Source organism: Bactrocera dorsalis, chromosome 2 (assembly GCF_023373825.1).
Source record: "Bactrocera dorsalis isolate Fly_Bdor chromosome 2, ASM2337382v1, whole genome shotgun sequence".
NCBI classification, from domain to species: domain Eukaryota; kingdom Metazoa; phylum Arthropoda; class Insecta; order Diptera; family Tephritidae; genus Bactrocera; species Bactrocera dorsalis.
Window position 1 is genome coordinate 89,250,814 of NC_064304.1, and position 21,394 is coordinate 89,272,207.

Genomic DNA, 21,394 nt, shown 5'->3' on the forward strand with positions numbered 1-21,394 from the left:
TAAACAATTCCGACCTGGGTTAGCAAGTAAATCTGAATAAAGTGAATAACTCTAGTGAGGGATTCGGGGAGAGCTCTAAAAGTGTCTTTGCATCACGGCGGAAAGAGAAGAAGCTCCGACATAATTGGATAAAGAAGTTTCCTGATATGGGTTGCATATTTGTATGTAGCGAGAGAGGCTACTGATAATGGACTCTGTACGTACAAGGCCGAGACAGAACTACATATAGTCTCTAGTCAGGTAAAGGTTGTGAACAGGGCAAGAAATGAAAAATGCAATGTTTACTTTCCTGGATATTTGAAAAAGCACAAGAGCAAGATAAATTCTCTTGCATTGCATTATTAGATACCTATTTTACTTCAATCTGGCAATTGCTTCTCCTACTTAAAATTACGCTTATTTTCACCAAACCAATGCGATGATGAATGGCTTGGAGTCCATCTCTGGCCATCAACTACGAAATCTTAACTGACCGACAAAGCTGCTGCAATGGATTGACGTTAATCGCCTTCGTGGGGTTTCGAGAGAAAAAAAAACTGGATGCTGTAGTTAGATGCGCATAATATTTTAAGATTTACTCCAGATTTTATTCTAAAGCAGATGGAAAGTTCAGTAGTTCAGTCAAAGTGGTCATCTTAATAGATTTAGACTGAATTTAGTAAGCGACTTTCGTTTGTAATTTCTGAGAGTAATACTCAGAAACTCAATGTTAATACGCGATTGATCTCTTACCATTTATTCTGCTCTCTCAGACCACCGGAACTCTAGTTGAAGGTTTCGGCTATGATCCAACTTACATTCTTCTTTGGCAGTTCTGTTAATCTTAAAATTCTTCTATATAGAAATGTAACGGTTTAATTTACTTAATTTCTCATCTTCTGCATTTAAGATTACAGAAGAAGCAAAATTAAGGAAATTAAATTTAGGTTATTGTTTGACATTTTCCACGAACGCCAAAAGCACATATGAATGTATGAATGAATTTAAAGTCATGCAAATGCGCTGTGCTTGCTTGATATATTCCATAACTTGTTTAATATGCGAAAGATGACTTTGTAAACCGGAAGTGCGTGCGTTCACGTATCCAACATTCTTGCATTCCAAAGTCGAGTGCCGTTTTCACCTTGAGTCGGCTATCACCTGCCACATCCTGCCGCATCCCGTCGCTAGTCAAACTTTGTGCAGGATTTCAGTTATTAGCTAACACCGGCATAACGAAGCACAACTTAGGTATGTAAATATGTAGATATGTATGTATGTGTACTGTGTACCCTAACATTGTCTGTAATGCATATAGAGAAATCGCGGAAAATTTCAGTCACAACCGCTGTGTTGAATGCTTGGCGTTATTGCGTTTGGAAGGAATTCCCGCTATTCGCAAAGTTCATGTCATTGTTCACTAATATCTTCACAGAGATCGTAATTTTCGTCATGCAGCACACGAATAAAATAAGGAAGTCTTGAAAAAAAACAACGGTATTTTAACAAATTGGCACACGCGAAAATTTATTGTTCTTTGATTAAAAGTAAAGGGATAAATTGAAATGCTTAATGCTGGTAATTTAAGCAAAAAATCGGACAAGATCGTCGGCTTGTTATGTGTTTGACTCTATTGGACTCCTTTTAATACTTGTTGCAATGTTTCAGGAAGCAATTTATATTTAAAAATCCCCAATCATTGATTCATTTTATGTCGTTGGGAAACACAAAATGTTACAGTAGACCAAATCTGAAGCATAGGTCTGCAAGTTAGGGTGAGAAGTTTTCTTTTAGTTGATGGACATACTCATATAAGCATATTATTTAGTATTTTGGAAACAAAAGATCTCAAAATATGTCTTAGTTACGAGAAAATATTTCACCAGGCGAAGCAAATGCTATCGCTAGATTTCCGGCTCTTACCACGTTCTCACTGAACTTATCGTGTGGTTATGTACATTTTGCTGATAGCGATGTATAAATACGGGGCTCAATGCACATCTTAGAAACCAGATGTCTTCTATTTCATTTTGAAAATTGTTCCAATCCAAGGTAGAAGAGGCTACAAGCCCGAATGCTCATTATGCATTCCTACTCTTAAGGCCATGAACATGCGTACTTGCTCCGACAACCAAGACTTGGACTATCGATAAAAATTAGATCAAAATATCACTAATGAAAGGCTTTCACTCCCACAGACATTCGTCAGGAATAGTTATAAGGTTGCAGTATCTCTTTAGATAAGGGTGTAGATGATGAAATTTTCTAAAGCCGATACACTACAGCTTTAGACTATGATGTCAAGTTTATTTTTCGAATTGACCCCTTTCCTATCTACTTAAATACTTCTGCAATTAGCGGTTTTTGTAGTAGATGAGCATGATAGGAAACCTTCTTATAAAATCCATTAGTCATACGGAATCGACATACATAAAATTTCTAGAATGCGACAGTAGCATAATAAAGGGTAGTCGAAAAAGTTTTTTCGTATTTTGTCAATAGATGTCGTTGCAATCGTATATCTCCAGTGCTGCCAATCACATTGTGTCATACCATATATATATATAGTGTTGGAAAGGTAAGAGTTTAAACTTCATTTAACAAAAAAAAAAAATTAAATAAAAAATAATAATTTCGGGGAATTTAAAAAATAGTTACTGCTGTTCAAAAATAATGAGGAAATTCGCGACATTTTGAAATTTTTGCATACAAAAGGCAGAATGTCACGCAAGCCACCAATGAAATTTGTGAAGTTTACAGAGACAATGCTGTATCAGTTCATATAGCACAACAATGGTTCACTCGCTTCCTTTCTGGAAATTCCGATGTGAAAGATGCACCTCACTCTGGTCGACCTATCATTGAAGAAGTCGATGAAATTATGGAAGAGATTGATCAAGACTATTGGCCAGAAAACTTAAGATTCATCATCAAACGGTTTGAACCATATAAAAAGGCTGGCTACAAAAAAAAAATCGATACATTTTTCACAGATAATTCATGTGGTACTCAAACATGAATTATCTGTGAAAAATTTAATGGACTGAATTAACATCTGCGATTCTTTGAAGTCGAACCGTTTCTGAAGTGAATGGTAACAGGAGACGAAAAGTGGATCAAATATGACAGTAATGTGCGAAAAAATCATCATTCAAGCGTGATGAAGCTTGACAAACGGTCGCAAAGCCAGGATTGACGCCTCGTAAAGTTATGCTAAGTGTTTGGTGTGATTGGAAAGTAATCATCCATTTTGAGCTACTCCAGCCAAGTCCAACGATTCATTCTACATTTTACTGTCAACAACTGATGATTTTGAAGCAAACAATCGATAAAAAACGGCCAAAACTGATCAATAAAAAGGGTTTCATCTTCTATCAGGACAACGCTAGCCCACACACATCTTTGGTGACTCGACAAAATTGGAAGAGCTTGGCTGAGAAGTTTAGATGCAGCCACCATACAGCCCTGATCTTGCACCATCGGACAACCATTTATTTCGGTCAATGCGGAAATCACTTAATGGGATAAAGTTGGCTTCAAGAGAAGCCTATGAAAATTACTTGTCGCGGTTTTTGGGCGAGAAACCACAAAAGTTTTACATTATGGAATAATGTCTCTATCGGAAAGATGGCCAGAAGTGGTCTACCAAAATGGTATATATTTGGTTCCTTAAAGTACATTATAAATATACAAAAATAAGTTGAATTTTGATTAGAAATACGATGAGACTTCTTCGAACAGCCTACAATATTGTGAGCTCAAGACTTGTTTGAAATTGTCAAATCATTTAGTTGTTCGTAGACATCTAATCTTTTTGAATTTATTGTAAGATTTCCATTCGGTTATTAGCAGTTTGTAACTTCAACCGCAATGTAAATATGTACAAGTAGGTACCCTCATGCATGTGTAAGTCTGCAGTGGTAAGCTCATTAAAACTCAGATGCAAAGTGAAATATAAAAGTATGTACTCACGCATACGAATACATACCACATAAGTAGTTGCAAAGCACCAGCAAATGTTCATATATGTATATCCGCATATGGAATTGCATTTATATTGCTTTATATATAATATGTATGTATGTATATAAACTATGATGACATATCATATATGAGTTCGCAATGGAAATGCTTCATGCAGGGAAAATCACCAGAGCATTTTGGGCAATTACCATTAGAGCCATTCAAAGCCATGATTGCTACTTAGCAACTACTACACTGCTGTTTATAACCTCACAGACTTCAATGCGAATATATGTACATATGTGCAGTCGTATGTATGTATGTGTACGTATAAATATACATTAATGCACTTGAATGTATCCACTTTATATTGACTAAAGTTGAATTGTTGTAAGCTCAGGAATATTGTCACAATTGAATTGAATATTACCGTCAATGATATTCAACTGCACCCACAACACACACACACATACGCACACATGTATGTATTAGTAGATATGCTTATAATAAGGCAATAATTTCAATTTCGAATTTGAATGCAAAATTCGATATATGATTTGTACTCGTTTGTACCGCTTGTGCTGCTTGTGTCGTTTGTATTGGAGAATTCGAGTATTTGCTTGGTAATTTATTTGAGAATTTGTAATTGAATGGGAATGAAATTTGCTTGACCATGCATTTAGCGTAAATTGGCAAACAAATAATTGCAGCCATTTAATTACAATTAAACGTTTGTACGTGATAATGAGTGTAAAATGAGTAAAATGAGCTATATAGCACAAGTGCATGTGTAACTGTTGTCATTAAATTAGCTGCAAATCATGAGCTTTCATTTTTTTTTGCAGTTAGCTTTGAAAGGTTTAGTGGCACGCTGTAATATACTTGACAATATTGTGTATAAATTAATTTTTTGCTGAATTTAGGTTTTCAAACGATTTTGCTTTAGCAGGGATTAGTGCTAATTAGGTATTTATTTTTCCATTGAGCCTGAAAAGCTCTTTAACAGCTAATTTCCAAATGCTGGATGATTTATGATTAACATTTAGCATTTAATTGAGAGTTATTGCCATGGAAACCAAAAAAAACTGATTTATTCGAATAATATTCTCTATGAATTGCGTCGAATTCTTGTTAACAACTTGCTTTGCGGATCCTTAAAGCAAATTGAGAACACTTCTCGTATAATAGTCAAAATGAGCAGTATATCGCAAATGGACTTCTAATTGGGTAATTAGAAGATATTTTTTGCTATTTAATTTTATTAAATTTTTCAAATGTAGCATTATATAATAACGAATCAATTTAGCTGCCAATAAACTGATTCAACAGCCCTGTAAAGCATACTCAATGAAAGAAGGAAAATAGGATGAACAAACGAAATGTCATAAAAAGAAATAAGACACGCAACCAAGCATTTTGATTGTATCCTGAACCGATTTTGCTTTATGTGTCAGTGCATTGTCCTGTTACAAAATCACTTTGCTGTGTCCTCTGGTCCATTCTGGTCGTTTTTCCATCAATTAGTTCAAATTGATCATATGGTGTTCAAATACGACACCATATGGTGGTACGAAATACCACATCTTTCTGATCCCACCAAACACAGAATATTGCCTTCTTATGGAGTGCGAATTGATCTGTTTTTGCAGTCTATGTTGATGTTAGCCCGTGTTAACTCATGATTTTCCCGTTTAAGACTCTTAAAATAAATCTGTTTTTCATCGCCAGTGACAATTCGGTGCAAAACTGATTTTCTTTTTTGCATTTGTCTTTCATTCAATTCATGTGGCAGCCCTTTTCCACACTTCTGGATCTTTTCCATAGCTTTCAAATGGTCTAAAATTGTTTGTTATGCAACATTTTAACACTACCCTCTCTCGTTTTTGACTCAAAGTATCGTCTCTGTCCAATATTACTTGCAGTTTGGCATCTTCAAACTTTTGCATGTCGCTCCATAAAGCATGATCACAAAACGCCTCGGCAAGAATTCTATGCGACTCTGCAGCACTATTCTTCAAATGGAAAAACAATAATGCTTTCCGCAAATCATCACTTTTCAGAACAAAACTAGACATTTTCAACATAATCGAAACCATTGATGTTATTTCTTCAATGACTGTAAGGATATTAAATATGCCTGGCAAATGTCATGCCAATCAAACAGAAAAAAATTAAGGACCTACCAACACATTTGTATCTTAAAGCTCACTTCTTACCGGAACACCTGGTATATTAATATAGATTTCTGCTAATATTTTTATTAAGATCTTCTGAATCAATTGTCTCTATTTTCAAAACATACCCACTGTACTTATAAGAAGTTTAATTTATCCACATTCGATCAACGAATTTCTGCCTGTAAATTATTAAGGAATAAGTTCGAAGTTTTTACTTTTCCTGAGATACAAAAAAGGAATTGCAGATTGTCAATATTGAGCATGCAAGTAGTCACCGTGATGTTGAGGTTAGCTATGTGTCTTATTACTCCGCTGGAACTCATTTTGAGCCCACTTTCCGCATACCTTAGTGATCTTTTTATTAGCAGTCTGCATTAGACAAGTAATAATAAAACTCCGGGTGTAATTCTGCCATGAAAAGTGTTTACTTTAAATTCAACAGACTTCATTAATATATTTTACAATTTTAATTTGAGACAAAGAATGGATAAAGCTGGTACAAAGAGACTAAAAGTTGAAACCCTTCTCTGAGTATTATGAAGGGAGATTCTGATTATCAAATGATTTGGGAATATACTATAAGTAGTATATATATATGTAATAAAATACTGTCCCATCAATACTGCAGCCATAAAGGGTTCCCGTACGGAGTTTGCTGATGATGACAGATGTCGAGAAAGACATTTTGGGAGTTTTTGCGTACAAAGAAGTCTACGGAATTCTTCAATAATTAAACAGAACAAAAATTCAGGTGCAACCAGCTGTTTTTTCTTCATTGAAATAAACCAGCAAAGCTTTGTAACTTTCCTCATAATTGCTCTCATATTCATTGCTAAGCAACAAATAGCAGCAGTTACTATATATGAAGATATGAAATAGTGTTGTCATTCGTAACAGAAAAGTTCTGGCAACGTTTATTAAAGCCAGCTGTTACGCAATTATTGTCATTAGACCAATTGACGGAACACATTAAATAATTGTCAATTCAAGCATTAATTACTATATAATTACACTATAGGATATGTGTGTAGGTAAGTGTTGAAAACACTCGCCAACACATATATATGGATATTGCTGGATTTCCGACAGATATGGATATAGTATAAGGACAACAATAATAACGAGTAAAAGCTCGTAATTATGGTAACAGTTGCGCCTGCCGATTATGGTTGGACATGCTAACAACAATGGCGTGACACTGATAATGAAGTGTAAATGGCACACCTAAAGTTTTTATTTGCTTTTGTACATACATGTGTATATATGTTTATGTGAATTTCTATGCATTTATGTGGACAAGGTGTGATAATCATTTAGTTTGTGGTAGAGCTGATATAGTAGAAATAGGAAATATTTATTTCAATAAAAATAGGTGATTCGGCGAAGGCAATTAGAAACACGAACATGGCGTTTGATTGATGAACCATTAAAAACATATCAATATTAGAGGGAATAACGGTCTTGGTGATCTAATAATTATTTTCTACACTTTTTGGCATACATGAACAGGCGAAGGAAAAAATTATTATTTTTTAAAAAATTGCTGTATACTGGATTACATTGATGATCGATGTTTGGAATGTTCCTCTATGGTTCCTAGGTGGTACAATAATTGTAAGAAAATTAGCGCAGTCTTAATCGAATAAAATGACAAATTATGGATTTTCCATTAACTGTTCGGGATTTAGAAGCCTAAGAAAGGAGTAAAAGTATTATCCAAGCCCGAGCATTACTCTTTAAGCCTTAACATTTTTTCTTCGTGAATTTACCGAAACAGTTCCATTAATTTAATAGAATATGAGTAAAGTAAAAATTCGAAAATTAGCTTAGATCCATAGTTAACATATTCTGACAAACCAAACCAGCTGCAAGAATGTAATGCATTCTCCAGCGATCGATGCGATTTCAGATGCACACGAGTGCAATTCACCTTTGCATACAAAATTTAAGTTGCAGAAAATGGTTGGCAAGCAAATTAGAGAAATATGTGCGGCAAATAAAAAAAGTCATGTGACAAGAATGCACTCAAATATATGAACATATATGCACATAAATACTGGTGTGTGTATACATATATGGTAGGTGTTCACATTTGAATTTGACTGACTGACAGAGCTTTTTTCCAGCAGACAGCACACATTGGATGGTTGGCATGGGATTCACAAAGAAGAAATGAAATTCATATAGAAACTTGTACTATTGCAAAAATGTGTTGGTAAGAAGAAGAATAAGAAAAATAACAGATAAAATTGAAGTAGAGTTTGCTGCGAAAAGATTTGGACTTGTTCGAAAAAAATAATGGAAAGTGTGAGGTGAAAACATGTAGCGTGAACAAAAATATGCAGTAAAAGAAAGAAGCTAACAAAAATAATAAAAAAAAGCATAGAAAAAAGCAGTTGTTACACAAATCTTTAGAGAAATGGAAATTTTGCAGCTCAAACTCATTTGCAACTTGACAAGCTTGCCACAATGTTGCACATGCTGCTGCTAACATTTCTTTTGTTGGCATTGTTACTATTACTGTGGCGCCTTCAAGCTGAAATTCGAATGCTGTTTCTAAAGGGTGATTTTTTAAGAGCTTGATAACTTTTTTAAAAAAAAAAACGCATAAAATTTGCAAAATCTCATCGGTTCTTTATTTGAAACGTTAGATTGGTTCATGACATTTACTTTTTGAAGATAATTTCATTTAAATGTTGACCGCGGCTGCGTCTTAGGTGGTCCATTCGGAAAGTCCAATTTTGGGCAACTTTTTCGAGCATTTCGGCCGGAATAGCCCGAATTTCTTCGGAAATGTTGTCTTCCAAAGCTGGAATAGTTGCTGGCTTATTTCTGTAGACTTTAGACTTGACGTAGCCCCACAAAAAATAGTCTAAAGGCGTTAAATCGCATGATCTTGGTGGCCAACTTACGGGTCCATTTCTTGAGATGAATTGTTGTCCGAAGTTTTCCCTCAAAATGGCCATAGAATCGCGAGCTGTGTGGCATGTAGCGCCATCTTGTTGAAACCACATGTCAACCAAGTTCAGTTCTTCCATTTTTGGCAACAAAAAGTTTGTTAGCATCGAACGATAGCGATCGCCATTCACCGTAACGTTGCGTCCAACAGCATCTTTGAAAAAATACGGTCCAATGATTCCACCAGCGTACAAACCACACCAAACAGTGCATTTTTCGGGATGCATGGGCAGTTCTTGAACGGCTTCTGGTTGCTCTTCACCCCAAATGCGGCAATTTTGCTTATTTACGTAGCCATTCAACCAGAAATGAGCCTCATCGCTGAACAAAATTTGTCGATAAAACACATTTCGAACCGAACACTGATTTTGGTAATAAAATTCAATGATTTGCAAGCGTTGCTCGTTAGTAAGTCTATTCATGATGAAATGTCAAAGCATACTGAGCATCTTTCTCTTTGACACCATGTCTGAAATCCCACGTGATCTGTCAAATACTAATGCATGAAAATCCTAACCTCAAAAAAATCACCCGTTACAAAAAAAGAAAAACGCAAAATATTTGAGTGTGCGGAAAAACGAAACGAAAAGTATTAGAAACGTGTGCAGCTAACGATGTGTTGGTGTGCGAAAGATTTATTTATTCCCTATACACATAAGTTACCTTAGAAATTCATATTTCCATATTCTATATTTACATAACATTTTTTTTATTTTAAATCGTTTAATTTAAAATTAATTTATTTACATTTTTAATTTTTTTTCCTCAGTCAAAAATTGTTTTTTTTTTTGCACAAAAACGCAGTTATTCTCACTTAGCCTGCTCAACCATACAGTAACACCGCGGTGTTTGCGGTCTGGCGAAGTTTTTCTTCCTTTTCCTGTTCACAAACAACTTCCGTTTAGTACTTCCGCTCTATACATGTTGCATAAAAAAAAAACAAAAAAACTCAAATACACGCACGCACATCAGCATCAGCAACTTTCGGTTAAACGCCAACAAAGAAAAAAAATATGCAAAGCCAAAAACAACAACTGTTCTTTATATGCAAAGTATTCCCTGGGAAATGTAGCTGCCCAGCAGCCGCCCACAACGGCGGCTTCATCACGCGCTCTGCATATTTTCTCCCTTCCCACACTTCACGTATGCGTTCTTCACGCAAGAGTACGTTTTTATGCGGTTTACATGCTTTTCTTTGCATCGCCACTAATTCGAATTGCAAACTGTTTTGCGTTTTGCTTAACTGATTTTTTCTCTCATATTGCTAAGATTTTTTACAATAACAGCTGCTGGCGCCATTGCCGCCAATAATAACAAAAAATGTAGTGAACAGCAATTCTTACAAAGCAACAGCACGTTTTATACACACACATATGCGTATATGTGTACGTGTGTGTGTGTGTGTGGTAGAGCTTTGGCTAACACCTGCTAACGACAGCTTCCTATAGGTGAATTCACAGCTTTATTCAATGCTCGTTTCACTAACAATACTTTTTGTAAAATGCGTTGCATACACTCAGGCGTTGAAAGTTGCAAATTGAAAAAAAAAACGTGTGCATGGATGTACTCGACGCCATTGCACTAAAAAATGCGAGAAATTACGGAAACTACTTTAGCGGAATTAAATTATTGAAACAATATGAAATTTTGGTGGAAAACGATATTTTTCTCTTGTCTCTAGCTTCCATACGGGAGTACGATTGATATGTTGGCGAGATAAAATTGCCATCGGTATTTTATATACATACAACCATATTAGGTTTCGCACAAGATTCTTATATACAATATCAGAAGCTTTATAAAACTAAAAGAAAAAGCACGCCTGGAGTTTCCTCTCAAAGGTTAAGGATAGGTCCTTAAAAGTTCGAACATTGATGGTATTATTGTCATTAGTTTTATTTTCAGTATAAATAGGTATCATGAGATGACGCCGGGCGGCTTTCTGATTCTTTTTAAGAAAAAAAGGAACAAGTCAAAGGGTTATCAGACTTTTAGTAAATTATTTTAATATTCCGGGCTTCCGGCAATCATTCTCTAAAGGAAATTTAGAACGGGAGAAACGAACTTCCTTGAGCAGATAGTACAATTACAATTAATATTTGATAGTTTGTAGGGATTTCATTGATGAAAAGAATAATGATCTCTTTATTCGGTAAGTAAGCTGCCATTTCTCATAAACGTACACACAATAATTATGTTCAGATTTCTTCTGTCCGCAGTCTAGTACTTGCCTGAACGTGATAAACCGCTTGAAAATCCAGATGCATAGAAAAAATATGGTAAAAAGCACAGCCAATTGCCTTATAATGTCCTGATTTCATGGCATATATTGCTTGTTGCACCACCCTCAAATTGGTCGGAACTTTAATCAGAATCGGAATCAGAAAAAAGTCTCGAATTGTTTGGTTATAGAGCATCCATTGACTGTAATACTGGCCCCATATTCCGTTTTAAAAAAGTGTATACTAATGATGCTTTCATAGAGCAAGGAAGCCTGCAGAGTGAACTTTGGATTGCGAGTATTACAAATATGGAAAATTTTCTCACATTTATTATTCGCAACAACAACAAAAATATCAGAATGGGTATACTTTGACGCCTGGTTTGATTGTAATGCCTCTTGTTTAGCTCTGAAAAGTTTCCCCTTATGAAACATAAATTTATTTAAGGCTTAAGCAAACTATATTTTTTATTCTTCCTTCCTTGTAGCTATTTATTCGATCTTTAGGTATTGAAATGCCACAATCTTTAACCATAACCTTGGGCTGTATAAATCTACTTGTTTCACCTTTAATTAAAAAAGTAGTGAATTTACGTGTAAAAGGGAATAAAATCATTGGCTTGAGCAATGCGTATTTATTCCTTGAAATAAAAGAAAAAGTTTCATCCCATTTTGCATAAAGAGTACTTTCCTTTCTAATTAAATGCCTAGTGTTATCATTTGCATTGGTTTCTAAGTCCCTTGTACAACTTCCAAAAGAGTCAGTATATTAGTTGCTTACAGTTGTTTCTGCAGCACAGGCCACGAATGGCTGCCATACAGCATCTTATTATAACCAGAGGATTACAAGCAAGAATAAAAAAAAGGAAAAAGTATTCCATCAAATTGTCTGATTTGCCAAATGATCAGATGCGAAGACTGACTTTGCCTGTTTTGGCAAATAATTAAGTATTCATTTCATTAATTAGCTGCCAAAAACAAAACAACGTCAAAAGTTGAGAAGGCAACGCAAAGGATAAACATCAAAAACAACAAAACACGCAATGAAAACCCGTATTTTCACTAGAGATTTTCAGGTTCGTTAATTATTAATAGCATGCTCTTTTTAGCAGCGGCGCTGCGCTACTGCTTATTTCTTGCTTCTCTTTGCTATCGATTGTTGTTTTTTTTTCGAATTGGTCGGGCTTTTTGCTCAATAACTAAAGTTTCCACCTGCAACATAAAAAGCCATTCAATGTCAATGAAGTAATGTTTATGTATTGGTTTGAGTATTGATTGCATTGAATGCTTTATGTGTGTGTGTAACTGTAAGCTTGGTGGAAAGACGCAGGTATGCGTCTATAAAATGAGCCGAACTGCTGTGAAAAGAAAAAGAAACTTTTTCGTTGCATATTTATAGGGTGTAATTTGGTAGAAGCCAAACACTCTGGAGCTACATTAAATAACAACAATGCATACGGGTGAGTGTGTGTATGTGTGTAAGGTTTTGTGGCAAAAGTAACATCTTCCGTTTTCTACTCGAATATGGTGCAAGCAGTTAAAAATAGCAACGATATTGCTCGGAATTTCAGTACCCTACAGCCGGACTATTATGTAAGGTTAAAATAGGTTATAAAAAAGAGTTTGTGCGGAGAGAGGTAAAGCGAGAGCATGCGTGCGTAAGGAATTTCCGTAGAGCGAGAAAGAGAGGGACTGTGTTAGTAAAATAGATGGAGTTCAATTTAGCGTAATAACTCGTAACGTTGTTGTGAAAAAGAGAACAAAGAAAAAAAAGATTTATGGAGAGATAAAGAGAGAGAGAGAAAAATACAATTACTGTGGCTTTTGTTAATACATAACCAAGTGATCCAACCAAAATTGATAATTTTCGACATATAGAGTTATTAACTCTGAGTTAAAAGTAATGGCATGGTAACTAAAAAATACTGGATATTTGTAATAATGAAAGTGAGTCTACTTAAATGTAATATTTTATTGTCTTTTTGCCTAGTCTAACTAAACAAATCTATACACTATAGACATTTCTCCTTCACCCTTTGTTAGCAACTCTACAATCTCAGTCGCAACTGAAATTATTAATGTGAATCGAACAACCAACTGCATAAATCGAATATCTTAGCTAGTATGGTCGAATAGTTGTAGATTAAAAATAATTCATACCACATCAATAAGGTAACCACATACTCTCTTTTATTGCACTTAGTTTTGTTCTTGCCACAACTCTTAGAAAGCAATGTAAAATGTCGATAGCAAGGAAGTAGTGAATATATTCATATTTTTCCATATAAAGCGGTTCAATCACCCAAATTAGTGTAGGGTGCCTTAATTATGTATCTATTTTCGAACATTTGTGCGCTTTCAACTTTAACTTTGGTTTAACTTTGTGGAAATTAGTGTTTGGAGCTTTTTGCACGCATTCGAAAGTTGTTTGCGAAGCAATAAAGATGCATATTTAGCAAATCAAATTTGATTAGTTTTTACTAATTTCAGTAGCTAAAGTGAGTAAAAAGAGTTGCGAATCGGGTTTTACAGAAAATAAAACAACAAACTTTAAAGTTTTGCTGAGTTGCTTCTTAATTAGGAAAAATAGCCGTCGTTGAAATACGCAGAGGAAATTAACTTTTTACATTACATTATACTTTTAGAACTCCACTTCATTCAACAATAACTTTAAAACTTGTGTTTGATTTCTCCGAAGAAATTAAAACATCAACATAAAGTTTAATTTTTTTTGTTCATAAAAATGATACGAGTATTTGCCACGAATTTTGGTTGGCTGAATGGGTAAGAGGAGAGATTGGAAGATATTCTTAAGGGGGTATTCTGGTCTAGAAATTTAAAAAAATCTAATATTTTTTTATTTTCAAAGTTTAACCATTCAAGAATATGTGTACAAGAGGATTTTTCAAAATTCAAATTATTTTCGGAGATATAGGCATTTTTCTGACCCGGCGTCCAAACTGGTTCGGCCGGAACTAGACTGCAAAAAACTTTACGCGAAACTTTAAACGTGTTTTTCTCAAAACTGACTTTTTCGGAACGACGATTTCTCAGGTTCTACTGGACCGATTTACTTGAAATTTTTATAGAGTCTTCTGTATAGGCTTGTCTATGGTTGGAACTAGCCCCATCCCCAAATTTTTATTTTTATTATTTTTAAAAAATTCGAAATAGTCAGAAAAAGTGATTCAAAAAAACTTTTTTTCAGGCAGTCGCCATTTTGTGAAAATTTTTTTCCCATTTTTTCGTAGTTCCGGCCATTGCGACATTATTCTAGATTAATAATCTTTTTTTTTTGGTTTCAGATAACTAGGAGGGTTGAAATCATGGGTATGGTCACGTGGAAATTTTTAGAAACCCCCACTTCGTCAGCTCATAATTTTTGAAATTTTTTACTTTTTTTAGTTTTTAATTTTTTTCTGTACTCTTCTAAAATTAACAAATAACTAATAAAAAAATGTATAGTAAAAATATTAATTGCCTTTTTTACGACACTTTAAAAATTACCTGAAATTCATGCTTCTAGAATACCCCCTTAAGTCATTTCAAGTTTCGGTTATTCACCATTCAGCCAGTCGCTGCTATAAATGTGATTTTTGATTTTCTTCGATCATTACAATGCAATCATTTGTCGATTGCCTGCATTGACTGTAGACGAATAAAATCTTCGGTACCATTTTTAAATGGTTTTCCGTGTAAGCCTTTGTGTTGCAATTCTTTTTTATTCTGATAATTACTATCTCAGAAAATTCTACATATCTAAAGAGACTGCTATATATATTTCTGGCCTAATAATGAAAATAGGCATATTTATCAACGAAAATGTGTTTTTTTTTTTGTTGGATTTTGTTGGCTCGTTTTAGACCCACACGGTCGTTTGCTGTTTTGTTTCGGGCTCACACGCATAGATCCATGATTCGACCTGTGACGATCTCATAAACGTCTTTTGAAGCACCGCGATCGCATTTTTTCAGCATTTCTTTATACCGATCCACACGAGCCTTTTTTTGAGCGATTGTAAAATTGTGCGGGATCCAACGAGAACAAACCTTTTTTACGGCCAGGTGTTCATGCAATATCGAATGTATGCTGGTGGGAGAAATGCATAGGCATGCCTCTATCTGAAGGTATGTTACATGACGGTCTTGCATTATCAGTTCACGTACGGCATCGATGTTTTCTGGCACAACGGTTGTTTTTGGACGACCTTCACGGAATTCGTCTTTGAGCGAGCGTCGGCCACGATTGAATTCGTTGTACCAGTTTTTCACAGTGCTATAGGATGGTGCTTCATAGCCATACAAAGATTTTAGTTCATCGATGCACTCTCGTCGTGATAATCCACGTCGAAAGTTGTGAAAAATTATCGCACGAAAATGTTCACGAGTTAATTCCATTTTTTGGCCGAGATGAATTTTTTAATTCTCTGTAAATAAAACAATTCACAATTAAATGACAAAACGTTCTGAGTGATGTTATGCTAAAAAATGTCAAACTTTCCAATGGAAATGTCAGATTGCACCTGGCAACACTTAATGTGAAGGCAACTTTCTGAGATAATTTGAAATTCAAATATTTCAGTTCAAGTTGTTACTAAAAGCGTGGAACAATTATATAATAATTACAAAGTATTATTTATTTCCATAAATTATTATTTATGTCATAACAATTTTTGCTCATATTTCATTTATATAATTAAATCACATACTCTTTCCAAGCATATTAAGCCTTTGAAATTCCACTGCAAAATATTTATGACATGACATTTAGTACATGTCTTGCTTGAGTATAATGATTAAATATTGCAATAACGGAATTGCGTCATGCAATACAAAAATTCTTCAATAAATGATAAAGAGCATGAACATAAAAGTACTAACCATATGTGTATGTACTATATATACATATGTATGCAAGTATGGAAACGCGTCAATACATGGTGTGAAGCAAAAGCAAAAGAGACTCACGCTTGACTGGATACCGCCCGTAAAGTAATTGTTTCAAAGTTATTATACAATTAAAAGCGTGCAAAAAATTTCAATATACACATTATTTTGATTTTAATTGTCTGCTGTTTGTCGAGCATTTTCCATTTTATTAATTAACCATAATTAAGAGAGTGTGGTCAAGTTGTTAAAATAATATTCAAAAAAATAACAATAAATACGAAAGGCAGATATGACTTGTACATATCCAAAATTATATAAATATATATATATATATTTAGTATAGTTATAAATATGTATTTATTATTTGGACTTTTAATATATATTTGGTATATGTAGATTTACCTTTCATAATACATGTAGATTAGGAGAATAACATTATCAGATTTTCATAAAAATTAATAAAAATGTTTAAATAAAAAAACACCTTAACTAGAATACCCTTAACATATACAAAGTATTCCCTACAAGAAACTTGTTTTTTATCGGTCAGTTTGCACAACAGCTATATATTATAGTGACTTGATCTGAACAACAACTTTTTTGGGGATTGCACCGCTGCCTTGGAAAATAACTCACCTCAAATTTGGCGAAGTTATCACAAAATTTTTCTATACAAGCACTTGCTTCCAATCGTTCAGTTTATATGGCAGCTATATGTTATAATGGTCCAATATCGGCCGTTCCGATAAATAAATAGCTTCTTGGAGAAGAATGGATGTGTGCGATACTTAAAACTTGAGACTACATAGTTCGCATATATACAAACGGGCGGGTAGACGGAGCTGGCTAAATGGACAATCATTTATACATAAGTATTTCTTTTATAGAGTGAGTCTCCGACGCTTCCTTCTAAATATTACAAACTTCATGGTAAGCTTAACATATTGTGTTCAGGGTATAACAGTTGCTCTATGATCTTTAGGTAGATATTTTATTAACCAGTATCTTTACCCATCAAGCTACTGTGAAAGATCGAAGAATTCTACAATTGTACTTTAAAGAATTCCCTATTAATTAAGGCTTTAGCCGTCAAATTTGAAAAAATAATCACACACTTTGAACTCAGTTCCTTTCTAGTTGCGAGTAATGCAATTCCATTCCACTAATGTTTTACAACTACTTACATATTTCTTACTTATCGAACAATTTCTCCTATCACTCGTTCCCTTTTATTGCCCCATTGTTTTCAACGATAACGTTCATTGTCGATTACTTATCGCTTGAAGAAAATATTATAGTAGTAATACACATTTATATGTACAATAAAAAACTTGGCAAAAAAAATGCATTTGTCAGAAGTGGGATTCGAACCCACGCCTACAGAGTAGACTGCGACCTGAACGCAGCGCCTTAGACCACTCGGCCATCCTGACAACTGGCCAACAGTATCAAGAATACTCAGTTCACCGAGACACACTAAAGCTGTTTGCGATTGCTTATCGCTCATTCTATTCGCGCTCTCGCTACGAATATTAAACGCTAAATATATAAGAGCAAATGCTAAGTAACTACATAATTCTAATGCGCAGCGCATGCGAGCGGTCAACGCTGTAGCTGGGCACAAAGCCATTCAAGCGACAAACTGAGCAACTAATCGTCGATTTGACAGTGACGAATGCGCGTAATGCCATGTACATTATTGTATCTGACGAATGCGCAGCAACAAACAACAATAACAAAAGGTATTAAGTGTAGACGTACAAATAGATTAACAAAGAATGAGTGATAATAATATGCTTGCGAGCGTTCTTGCAATCATTTGTATGTAATATACATACATATATACATACGTGTACGCACTATTAGTATAGTAGTTATCTATCTGTGTATGTATTTTATAATTGCGGTAATATATCAGATTATTTGCTGTTCCAGTTTTTATATACATCCACGTATTCAATCAGAGTTACAATAGAAAGTATTTGTATTACTTTAAGATTCATCTAAATATCAAGTTATTCAATAAGTTTTGTCGTTTGATAGGAAAAACACAATTTTAGGAGTTAAAATACACTTTATAATTCAGTATAATTTCCCTGAACATAAATATACTTGCTCCAACGATCCCACAATCTGTGTATCCCATCCCTGAATTGAGAATCAGGAAGGTCTTCAAAATACGCTTCAACAGCCGTTATGGCCTCTTCATTTGATGAAAAACGCTTGCCACGCATACATTTTTTGAGTTTTGGAAACAAAAGGAAGTCGCTAGGGGCCAAGGCTGATTAATACGGTGGATGCTCCAACAATTCGAACTTTAATTCATGGATTTGACAATGGCAAAAATGATCTTTTGACACCTGATGAAAAAGGATTTTTTACTTCTGCAAACTGGGTCTTTTTTCAAGAATTTTTTCCTTCAATTGGTTTAAAAAGTTGCAATAATATTCAGAATTAATTGTTTTACCAGTTTGCAAGTAATCTATAAACAAAACTCCACTCGCATCGCAAAAAAACTGATACCATAACCTTCTTGACCAAACACGAATTCGTTTCGAAGCCGAACAATCAGGTTCACACTACTCTTTGATTCAAGATCATGGTGACAGACCCAAGTCTTATCTATGGTGATGACGCACAAAATCCACTTTATCCTTTTTAAAACGCTCCAAACGTTGCTTAGAGAGTCACATTCGAATGTGTTTTTGGTCTATTGTTAGCGAACGCAGCACACATTGTGTACACATCCATTCCAAAACCCAAAATTTCGCTTAAAATATGGTTCACACCGCCTAATGAGATGTGTAAAGTCTCTACTAAATCTTTCTCAGTCAATCGCCGATCTTCAAAAACTATATTCTGTATTTTGGCTATGATTTCTGGTGTTGATGCGCTTTTTGGACGTCCTTCACGTGGATCGTCTTCTAGGCTTGTACGACCACGTTTAAATTCAGCATCCCATATTTTTGCTGTTCTAATTTTAGGTAAACAATCATTATACACTTTTAACATTCCATTGTGAATTTCTTTTGGTGCTACACCTTCCAAAAGTAAGAATTTTAAAATACTGTGACACTAAATGGCTTGTAAACAAAGAATGAGTTCACAGATTGAAATGAAAATTCACATAAGTTCATATGAAGAGTGTACCAACAAAACAAAGAAATGTTTGGGTTGGTTGCAAAACTTATTGAACTTATGTCAAGTTCACTGTTTGCATATGAGTGCCCTGATTAATGGCCGAATTAAAAATATGTTTTTTGCAGTGTCATATTTGCTCATTTTACTTACCACTTAACTAAAATTAAAAAAGTTCCGATAAATTTTTAAACACACCTGTTGTCGAAGCATTCATATTTGGAATGTTTAATCGATATATTTACTTTTTGACTTATTTGAAATAAGTTAAGTTATTTCCATCAAATTTTCTCTGTTTGGACAATTTTCTTGTTGTCAATTTGAGCAGCTTAAAAAATGCTATAAATGAATAAGCGCTTATTTGAATAGGTGATATTTTATTTCTGATCACACTTGGACTGCCAAAGGTAAGTCCTATGTGATATCAAAAAGCTTCTGGAGCTGGAGCTCATGAACCGACGTAGGGCTTTTTTTAACCGATCAATAATTCGCTTCCAGATGGACCTGAATGACTGAAGGTATACATATATAAGATACCGATTATGAAGAAAGTGTTGAGGTGATTCCACATTACCACCTTCCAAACAACTTCGATAACTGACAACTGGTAAGATGTTTAACCTTATGGCTAGAAGCTGATTGGACGATTTCACTATTCACTTTCTTATGAAAAAATCAAATGCTGAGAGCCAAACCAAAATAAACCTCTCACACGAAAGAGGTCCTCACCACAGCGTTATTGAAGACCAAAATGAATTTCAAATTAAATAATCTAAGTTAAGTTTGAATAAATTGTTAAATTCTTACTATTCTCTTCAGAAAGTAGTTGGTATTTTGTTCTGTAAGATATAAATTTGCCGATTTAACAGTGTCCCTCCGATTTTTATAAGTTTAATGATCCATATGTATTAATTTTAGAACATATGTCCACGTATATTACCAAGAGCGTAGAAAAAAAATTTTGAAATTCGTCCCTTCGATCAACTCAGCTTATACCTGCCACCAAGTACTCGTATTGTGTAATTGCTACTAGTGAATTTATTGCCAAGCAAGTGTTGCTAGTATATACAGAGATGTAAAGGGTGATTTTTTAAGAGCTTGATAACTTTTTTTAAAAAAAAAACGCATAAAATTTGCAAAATCTCATCGGGTCTTTATTTGAAACGTTAGATTGGTTCATGACATTTACTTTTTGAAGATAATTTCATTTAAATGTTGACCGCGGCTGCGTCTTAGGTGGTCCATTCGGAAAGTCCAATTTTGGGCAACTTTTTCGAGCATTTCGGCCGGAATAGCCCGAATTTCTTCGGAAATGTTGTCTTCCAAAGCTGGAATAGTTGCTGGCTTATTTCTGTAGACTTTAGACTTGACGTAGCCCCACAAAAAATAGTCTAAAGGCGTTAAATCGCATGATCTTGGTGGCCAACTTACGGGTCCATTTCTTGAGATGAATTGTTGTCCGAAGTTTTCCCTCAAAATGGCCATAGAATCGCGAGCTGTGTGGCATGTAGCGCCATCTTGTTGAAACCACATGTCAACCAAGTTCAGTTCTTCCATTTTTGGCAACAAAAAGTTTGTTAGCATCGAACGATAGCGATCGCCATTCACCGTAACGTTGCGTCCAACAGCATCTTTGAAAAAATACGGTCCAATGATTCCACCAGCGTACAAACCACACCAAACAGTGCATTTTTCGGGATGCATGGGCAGTTCTTGAACGGCTTCTGGTTGCTCTTCACCCCAAATGCGGCAATTTTGCTTATTTACGTAGCCATTCAACCAGAAATGAGCCTCATCGCTGAACAAAATTTGTCGATAAAACACATTTCGAACCGAACACTGATTTTGGTAATAAAATTCAATGATTTGCAAGCGTTGCTCGTTAGTAAGTCTATTCATGATGAAATGTCAAAGCATACTGAGCATCTTTCTCTTTGACACCATGTCTGAAATCCCACGTGATCTGTCAAATACTAATGCATGAAAATCCTAACCTCAAAAAAATCACCCGTTATTTAGTCAATCAAATCAGGAATTGCTTGTACAAACTTTTGATAAAAAGTTAGTTT

General features: G+C 34.7%; 1 non-coding gene across 1 annotated transcript; it reads right to left on the reverse strand.

Annotated features, from left to right (window-relative positions):
* Positions 1-17,537: 17,537 nt before the first annotated feature.
* Trnal-cag (transfer RNA leucine (anticodon CAG)) lies at positions 17,538-17,620 on the reverse strand. The gene has a single exon. It is a non-coding gene; the product is annotated as a tRNA-Leu (tRNA).
* Between the last annotated feature and the right edge of the window lie 3,774 nt (positions 17,621-21,394).